The 8953-nt window shown below is 48.7% G+C and overlaps 1 long non-coding RNA gene across 1 annotated transcript; it reads right to left on the bottom strand.

Annotated features, from left to right (window-relative positions):
- LOC142420954 (uncharacterized) lies at positions 1 to 8014 on the bottom strand. Its single transcript, XR_012778820.1, has 5 exons — positions 7933 to 8014; positions 6004 to 6160; positions 4532 to 4716; positions 957 to 3473; positions 1 to 541 (listed from the first exon to the last, which is right to left on the bottom strand). It is a non-coding gene; the product is annotated as an uncharacterized LOC142420954 (long non-coding RNA).
- Positions 8015 to 8953: the final 939 nt, after the last annotated feature.

The following is an 8953-nucleotide window of genomic DNA, read 5'->3' as shown; positions in this document are numbered from 1 at the left end:
TACACTCATTGTATCAAAAACGTCGCTGAGAGCCACCTTCCAGATCCCTACTCCTGAGTGAGCTGGAAAAAGCCTTCTGTTAGTGAGTCCTAGACTACCGGACAGCCTAACTATCACAGAGCAGTCTAAAGTATATCTGGATGTTGAGTGTTTGGGTGTGGGGCTCTTGGTGCCTGAGGAAGAGGTGGTTTACCTTGTGCATTATGCTGAGTGTTTAAAGCAAAAATTGATCCACTCCTAGAGCACGCAACTCTGCTCACACTCACCCACGAAGGCAGCACGCTCCGGAGAGTGGCAAAGGTGAAGATTTAACCTCCAGCAAGTTTCTCACCGCTGAATTTGCTCCCATCCTTTTCATCTTTTTCAGTTGCCAATCTCAGAGAACTTCTCATTCATGGGAAATTTTTCTGCAAAGTTTTAGCCCAGTGGTGCCTTCCCCAGCCTTTGAAAACATGCACAGTAACACACAGCTCTCATTAGTGGGAAATGGCCTCTCTGCTTTCTGTTGAGTGGAAATCTTCCAGCATCATCTCACCTGCGTCTATTAGAAGAGAAACAAAACAGATGGCAGGAGAAAGGATGTTGTATTTAACACTGCTTTCTTCTCCCTCTCATAGGCTTTTGCATTTCCAACAGAGGCATTTTGAGAAGAGCAGTCTGAGCGCATACCCACTTCTCTGGTGCAAGATGAACTTACTTTCTGCATTGCCCCCAGCCCTTCCCACCAAATCTGTTGCTCTGTATTATAAAAGCAGGACCCTGATGAAAGAGCGAGGTAAAATTTAGGCTACAGAAAACAGGTGTGAGACAGACCAGCAGCAGGAACCTAAGTGGCAGATAGGGGTGAGAGCAGATATTCACCTAAATGCAAAGCTACATGTTGAAGGAAAAGGAGCACGGCTTCAAAGTAGCCCTTTAGAAACAACCATTACAGATCACAGTCCCCCTGCACCAACCTCAGCATCCTATAATGAGTGTTAGTCCTCTGTGTAAGGTGACCTGGATATATGAACAAACCAGGCTGAAGCTCTGCTTTTCCTTTTTAATTAGCATCTGCTTCTCAGCTGGTTCTTGTCAGCCCTCACAGCCAACGATGAGATGCTCCAGCATCTGGAGACAGACATCTCAGCTCGCCAGTGCGTAAAACATCCAGTCTCTGGCAACGTAGCCGAAAGCAGCCCGTGCCACAAACACGCAGTTTCTGCCAGCCCACCTCCAGCCAGCCCTGTCCCTGTGTCTGCCCAGGCGAAAGGCACAAACCGCTGCGATTTAGTGGTGTTGCAGAGGAGGGGCTGGCTGAGAAGTGCTCTACTCCCAGGTCCCAGCGTTGGCTCGAAACTCAGACAAACATTTCTTAAGAAGGGATATCTGCAGATCAAGCATCACGTGCCTTCCAGGGAAAAACGCACAGTGCAAACAAAAAGAAATCAGCTGATCTGTGCAGAGCAGGGGGAAAAAGCCACACAGCCGGCAAGATTTATGCTGCCTCTTCCAGGATGTGCCCTGGAGAGGTGCTCCACGGCCACATGTTACAGCCTCGCCAGTGCCAGCCAGGCACATCTCTCTTTGGCAAACTCCCTGGGCTTGCACAGTCCTGCCAGTGGTGGCTGGTAGCGTGTGGGGAGCAGGATCTGCTCCTCCCAGTGAGAGGAGCAGATCTCCTCCTCCTCGGTGACAGCAGAAGGGGCTGGAGGAGGTCGGGTTTGGGTTAAGGCATGCCAGGGAAGAGGTCTGAAAGTGTGGTGCTGGGGAGGGCACGTGAAAGAAGGCTGGTAGAGAAAGTTTCTCCCCATCCAGCTGAGGTCCACATCCCTCCCCAGGCCAGGTCTGAGCAGCTCCTGAGGCATGGTTGCCTGTTCAGCATCGCTCCTTCATCTCTCCTGCTTCTCCTGTCTCGTCCAGCCTGGGAGGCAGCCCAGCTCCTCTGGGGCCTGGATGCCAGGAAAGAGGTGGAGAAGGTTTGCCAGCAGCTCTCTGCTAAGGACTCTGCACCACCAGATAACCCCATCTGACCCCTGCAAATGAAACAGTAACGCACAAAGGACACTTACTCCATCTTAAGGAAGTGCTTTATGGTTGTTCTGGGTCAGACAGCCGAGGGGCTCTAAAGAAGTCTTCACCTGATTATATTTCACAAGACTGATCAAATATAGTATTATTCTTGTTTTGCTAGTGCTTGCAAAAACAATAGGAGGATATCCCCGCTCCCAAATTTAAGAATGCCAGTATCCTTCACATTTTTTAGAAATCTTTTTTCAGACCTATTTTCAAAACGTAAGCCAGCTCTAATGTGGATGCGATGGCTACTGTACTAGTGCTGTAAGGCCCTGTGGCCTTGGGTTTTTTTCCCAGCCATCCCAGAAATGACCATGGGGCCACCTCTAGGTCTATGGTTCCCAAGCTGTGATCCACACCGTGGGAATCGCTCGTGGCACTGGGGAGTTAAATAAACAGTTGTTTTCCAGTGTGAGTTTAACAATAAGGATGTGCAGCTCACCCACTCAAGTGGGTTTCCCTTCCCATGTTGGAAAAGAGTACACAACAGGCAAATCGGGGGAGCAGAGATTCTTAAAATAAGACCGGTATCACACCCATGCAATACAACAGTAAGTACAAAGTAAACTGGAAGCACTAACCAGGAAATGCGTTGCTGCTTGGGAGCCCTGGATCTAAGCGATACCACATGAGAATTGCCACCGTCCTCTTTTTGATCCACGTGACAGTGCTGAGGCAGCGAGGGATTTACCTTTCTCATCTCTGGCTGCCCTCTGCCAAGCAGCAATATCCTTTTTTCCGGTACCAAGTACCCAGTTAAAAACACTGTGGGCACACCACGCAAGGCTTGAACCTATCTGCTCAGATTCACTCAGCCAGCTGGAGCTTGCTTGGGAGGGGGCATTTTGTCCTGGCAGCCCGCATGGTGCATCAGGCGCTGTCGGAGCAGCTCCAGCTTTGTACCTCACGAGGTGCGGTCCTGTCCCACCACAGCGGGCAGGAGAACAAAAAGCCAGTTCAGGCCTGCAAAGTGCGTTCTGGAGAGTTCAACGGGAACCCACGGTGCCCTCGCACCCCATGCGGGTCAATGGCGTTGCACCAGCTGAGTCGGTAATGCACGGAGCCAGTGCTGGTGCTCACAGAAAAGTGCTCATGAGCTTCTCCTGGCTGGGATCGTTGCAGAAGAGCAGATGCTGAGCAGCGCTGTGGGTGGTGGGACGGATCCTGCATGAGAGCACCCCCACCTAGTGGCCTGAGCCATCCCTGTGGCACCCAAGGCAGGAGGGAAAAACCCTCTGAGGAGAACCAGGGCTTGCAAGAAAACCACTGCTGCACAATGAGGGTGAGTGAAGAGGAGTGACAACGCATATCACAGCAGCCGGGCTTCTCTCCTAGCACCCTGGGTGGGGTTCGCCTCGCCGGCTTTAGATGTCTTACTGTAAGCTCACACGCTGGAAGCAATCACGCCAGGTTCCTCGCTGTCAAGAAAAGGGAATTGGAAATTTTTAGGGTTTGATTAATTTCATCGTAGGGTAGACATCTAAAATTGTGAGTCACACTCTAGAGGGGTCTCTCTCTTCCCCCCACCTATTAAAGGAGGTTGAGCAACTAACTGAATGTCAGCATCTACACGGTGGAAATCTACATTTGGAGAGACAGATCCCATCTTCTTTGTCTTACAGCTGTTACTGAATTAATTTGGAATACAGATCTTGCTTCCTGTGGATGTCAACAAGATGTCAGAAATTGCCTGGTTAAGCAACACTCAAACAGTGCTGTAAGAGTTTTATATGAACATACTCAGTGGAATATCATTCCCCATCCCCTGCAAAAGAAAACCCACTTCTGACTAGTGCAGTTTCAAAGCCCTTCATCTCAGTTTTTGAACACTCAGCCCCTGCTACATACAAATATTCAGATGAGTGAGGTTTTACAGACAAGGATGCTTGCACCATTGCCTATGGCATGGAAATACTTCTCTTTGCACCCCGTCAGCTCCAAGCAGCACTGCGGTTATTGTATTTGTAAGGGAAGAAAAAATAAAAATACTCCACAGAGAGCTCACCAGCTTCCTTCCTCCTCCACTGCAATGTTGTATCGCCGCCCAAGCGGCCTCCTTGACCGAGTGAAGACAGTAGTGCTGCCTCACAGACAGAGGTACTATCAGAAGCAGTCGAAAGATCTGTCTGATCTGAGAGGGAGGTGGGATGAGGTGGACCCCAGAGGTCCCTTCCACACCAAGTCTTTCTCTAATTAGTGATGGCAACCAGGACTAGGGCAGTGGTGAACAAGAGGTCTGAGACTTGGGAAGGGGCAGCAGGCTGGGCCTGGCACGTGGGACAAGAGGAAGGTGCTAGGAAGCAGGGGTGGATGGAGGCAAGGGACACCAGGCAGGGAGAAGAGATGGGGGCAGTTTTGGAAGGGCAGGGCCAACCGGGAAGGAAGGAAGGACTGGCGGATGAAGTTGTGTCAGGCAGAGCAACCTTGCCTGCAGAGCCTGGAGGGACTCCCAGCAGCCCCACTCTGCAGCACCTACCTGCAGGGAGCCAGGGGAGAAGTGCCCCGCTCTCCTTGCTGGCCCCAGGCAGGCCCCAGGACAGCCACTGCAGCTGCAGCTGGTCCATGCACACAGGGCTGTCTGGTGGCTCATGGGGTTTTCACCCAGGTGCTGCTCTGAGGACCACAACAGGAACCAACAGCTCTCCCTCATGGCAGGAAATGCTCAGGTGGGGAAACAGCAGAGAAAATTAATTACTGAACAGCTTGATTAAGGGAGCATCGTTCAACTTTGGGAGCCTGGTGGGCAAAACCAGCTCCAGTTCTTCTGCCTGAGCGTGCCCAAGGCCTCTTGGCTCTTGCTTTACGCTGACTGTGTCAGGTCCCACCCTAAGAGCCAAGCAGGCTCTCAAACACCAAGGCACTTGGCCCCTTCCAGCCCAGGAAGATGGGTCCTCCCTTCCTCCAGCCCCCATGAGGATTTCCATGCCTTCCACCTCTTAATGCAAGTGGCTGATGCTTACTACCGGCCCAGGCCTGCCGGTTTCTTCATTCCCTCTCTTCTGCATTCACAATTTCTAAATAAAGCGAAAGTATCGGCCATCTCTGACACCAAAATAACTTGGGCACCAGCTACCCTCTGCTGAGAATCAGTGCCAAGTCCCTTCAGAGGGCTCTCTAAACTGCTCTGTATGAGGGCTTTTTGCTTACCATTCCCCCTTCCTGGCACCTTCGATAGAAATTATGCCAAGGGGACTTCTCTGGAGTGAAAAAGGATGACATTTTTCAGACAAACAAGGTTCAGGCCCAGCTCTCCAGTGGGAAACCTGCCTTTGAGCCTGTGGCGGTCTTTACCAGGGGAATTCAAGGCAGCAAAGGGCTGGTGGGGAGGGTGCCGGAGCAACTATCACAGGTCGAGCTCCTTGGTAAACCCTGAGGAAACATGGTCCTGTGCCAGCAGGAAGAGCCAGATCTCGGAGCTGAATTTCTCTCTGGTTTTGCCTGGTTCGCAGGCTAGAAGAACAGGAGGACCTTGGGCAGCTACCAGGCTGCACACATAGACAATGCAAAAGATGAAGACGGAGGTCACCTAAACGACAGTGCATTTTTTGGGGGAGGGGACGTATACACCCGCAATACTGGCTTCAGAAGGTGGTCGTATCACAGATGGCACCGCACATTGGTGATTCCAATAGGGAGCATGAGGTGGGATGGTGCTGGAAGCAAATGGATTTGGAGCACAGCTGGGAGATGCATTCGCTCTGGTGGCAAAGCTGTCTGGGGTGGCTTGTCCCCACCTCATCAGGTGTGCTGATGCAAGTGTTTGTGAGACTGCTGTAAACCTGGTCAGGTAGATGGTCCAGGTTTTTCCAAAATCTCCGCCTCTTTTAATGAGTCCCAATTATTTCACTGATTTAATTGCATCAGTGCTATTAATGGGACACTGACCCACAGCCAGGGTGGGGGAACAGGAATCTCTTTAAGGGGGCTTTACCACAGAAGAAAACATACCATGGAGGTGTCCTCATAACACCATGGCTCAGCGGGAGGTGAAGCATTTGCATCTCCAGACATCACAGATGAGCCCGTCTATTTTTGAAGTTGCTTTTCTCAGCTCCAATCATTCCCATCACAGGCATAGGATGTCATGGCTGCCAGAGGACGGCTTCTGGAGAGGATGAGAAGTAGGAATTATAGCTGAGCTGTAACAAAGAAAAACTTGCTAAAGAAAGCAAAAGGTGTTTCAGGGTGGCCTTTTTTGTGCAGTTTCTGTTTTCATCAAGTGAGTACTTCCCTTTTTCTTCCCCTGTAACTCATAAAATTCACTTCCTTTATTCAGGTCAGCAGATTTCTCTACACAAACATGATTACTACAGTTTTAGTGTCCACCCCCAGAGAAATACATGGCTACACTTACGCAAAGTGCCTTTCTTAATCAAATAAATTTATTTATTCACATCTCTGGTACCTGATGGCAATCCTGTGCACCGTTTTCACCTCTGTCAAGACTTACTTGTTTTCACGTAAGAATAAGAGCCCATATCCAGGCAGTACATTTGTTGTGGCCTCAAGTGAGTAATAAAAAACATATTTCCTTTTGACAGCTTTAGGGCAGAACAGTGCAACTGCGACAGAGGTTAAAGATGTTGAGTGAATTTAGTACAATCAGTCAGACACCATACAGGCCCCACACTTGTGGAGAGAATTTGCCCTTGACATTAACCAGAACTGTGTACATCTGGGGTACACAGATTTTGGTAAGATTCAGCATAGCAACGTTTTCAAACTAGTAAAAAGCTGATTTCCCTTTTTATCATTTAAACATTCTTTATATTTAGCCCAGGCTGCTGGTTGGTGAGCCTTTTATTTAATCAACACATCCACATTAACTTTGCAGGCAAGCCTGCTAACACCAAGCAACTTTGTGGTTAAAAGTAATAGCTCTGCGCACACATGATAAACCCAACGATTTGAATTTTTCAGGTAAATCAGAGTGACTCAAATGGAGAAGTAGATGAGAAATGGGAATGGAAACAGAAAGGCATGTGCGATTTGTTCAGAAGTTAGGAGGGCTGGTTTCTATCCTCAGGATGAATCTCCTAGGATCCTATTTTCTTCTAGGTTGTTTTAGGAACCCAGAACAATTATTTGCTCCATGATGGTTCCTTCCAGTCTTTTCTTACACAGCCCGATCCGGAATCTTACACACGTAGGAATACAGTGCTTCTGTCTTAAAACCTTGTCTTTTCCTCGGTACTCACTTGAGCTTTGGAATAATTTATTTACTGTTTAATGACATTAGCTCAGAGCCAGAAAGAAATGCCTTTTCCAGTCAGCCTGCTAGCCTTTGTCTCCGGCTGTAATGAATACAGAAGGTGACTCGTGGGAAGATGCTGTTCTTTATCTCCAAGCACTGCCCAGCATCAGTCCCAGTCCGGGACTGCCCTACAACATAGTCCTCCCACAGCATCCATTTCCTGGAGCTAATAATGGGGACTGGCAGGGTTCACGCATTCTCCTGCTATCCGGGCCAGCTTCTCACACAGCCCTTACAGGATTACATATTGAAATGACCTCCTTGAAACTGCGTGGAGTATTGCAGAGAAGGGATGGAGACTGGAATCATATCAATGGTCGAGTGCCTCAGGCAGCTGTGTCACACAGCCAGCCACCTTAGCCCCAAAATCATCTTCTTGTGTAGACAGAAGTTCTCACCAGTTTCTCACGGCTCCTCAGACGGCACTCACTGACACTTACTCCCATGAGCCTTGTAATGGTGTGGTGAGCCCTGGGTGCTCTTTGCATTAACTGCATGCCATGCCCATGGCACATAATGCTTTTCTTTTTTTCCATTTGGCGATTTTTACAAGGAAACATTTCCAGACAAGAACCATGTTCTTCAACCCTCTCATCCATATACAAACCTCATCGAAATCTTACTGGGTGAAGAACCAAGTGCCACTGGTGCCAACAGAGCTTTGAGACATCATTGGCATGTGCAAGGCTTGTCACTCCTGCTGCCTAACCAACTGCATCCCAGCACAGCTTCAGACGCAACAGCCACAGCATGAAAAGGGCCGAATAGTGATTTGTCATCACTGCAGCAGCTGCTTTCCATCTCTACGCCATCCACCCAGAAAACACGCACACACGAGTGACAAGATTTTACCTGTCAACTAAATTCCCATACATTGCCTTAGGAAACTCTAACAGGAAACTTGACTTTGGGCATGCAGTTTCACAGCGGAATCTTGCAGTCTGAACTCTACTTCTGAAATGCACAAAGACATTTGCCTGGCCAGAGACAGCGCCTGCTTTGAACTGGAATGGACACAGACCACAGCCACTTGGGTCCTGTCGCCAGGTCAGCCGTGCCCTAGTGCGCTGGTTCAGTGAGGGAGAAAACAGGCAAAAGAATCTTCTTTGGCCTCAGGAGTCTCAGGAGAGAACAGCCTAGCTTCTAAATTTTTTTTCCATCAAAAATCATTTTTTTGCCTTTCAGGCTGGGATAAGAGGAGAGAAGGAAAGAACTGACCTGACATGCTTACTTACGGCTATGCCTTTTTTTTTTTTTAATGTAATTTTCTTCATTCAAGATATAAGGGATGCTGTCCCAAGTGTCCCTATCAAGTCATCTGTCTTGTGGGCAGGATTTGCTGAGTATTTCTGAAGATAACATCAGAAACATATGCTGCAGACAGACAGGAGACAGAGGCTAAGCAAGTATTGGAAGCCCAGTTTTAACACAACCCCCTCATCAACCCTGCTAATTAAGTTATGCCATAAGCAAAGCAGCTTTCAAAGATTTCCTATTGACTTAAGCTAAGACATGTTAGCAGGAAAACAAAACGCTTGTATACACTGAATGAGACTGAGTGGAAAAGAGACAGACCAGGGAATGGTCTTACAGTAATTTTGCATTTAACTCTGCTCATTTCTTACAAATCCTGTGTCAGTTTAC

This window comes from Mycteria americana, chromosome 1 (genome assembly GCF_035582795.1).
Source record: "Mycteria americana isolate JAX WOST 10 ecotype Jacksonville Zoo and Gardens chromosome 1, USCA_MyAme_1.0, whole genome shotgun sequence".
NCBI lineage: Eukaryota > Metazoa > Chordata > Aves > Ciconiiformes > Ciconiidae > Mycteria > Mycteria americana.
This window is presented reverse-complemented; position numbering and strand designations above follow the sequence as displayed.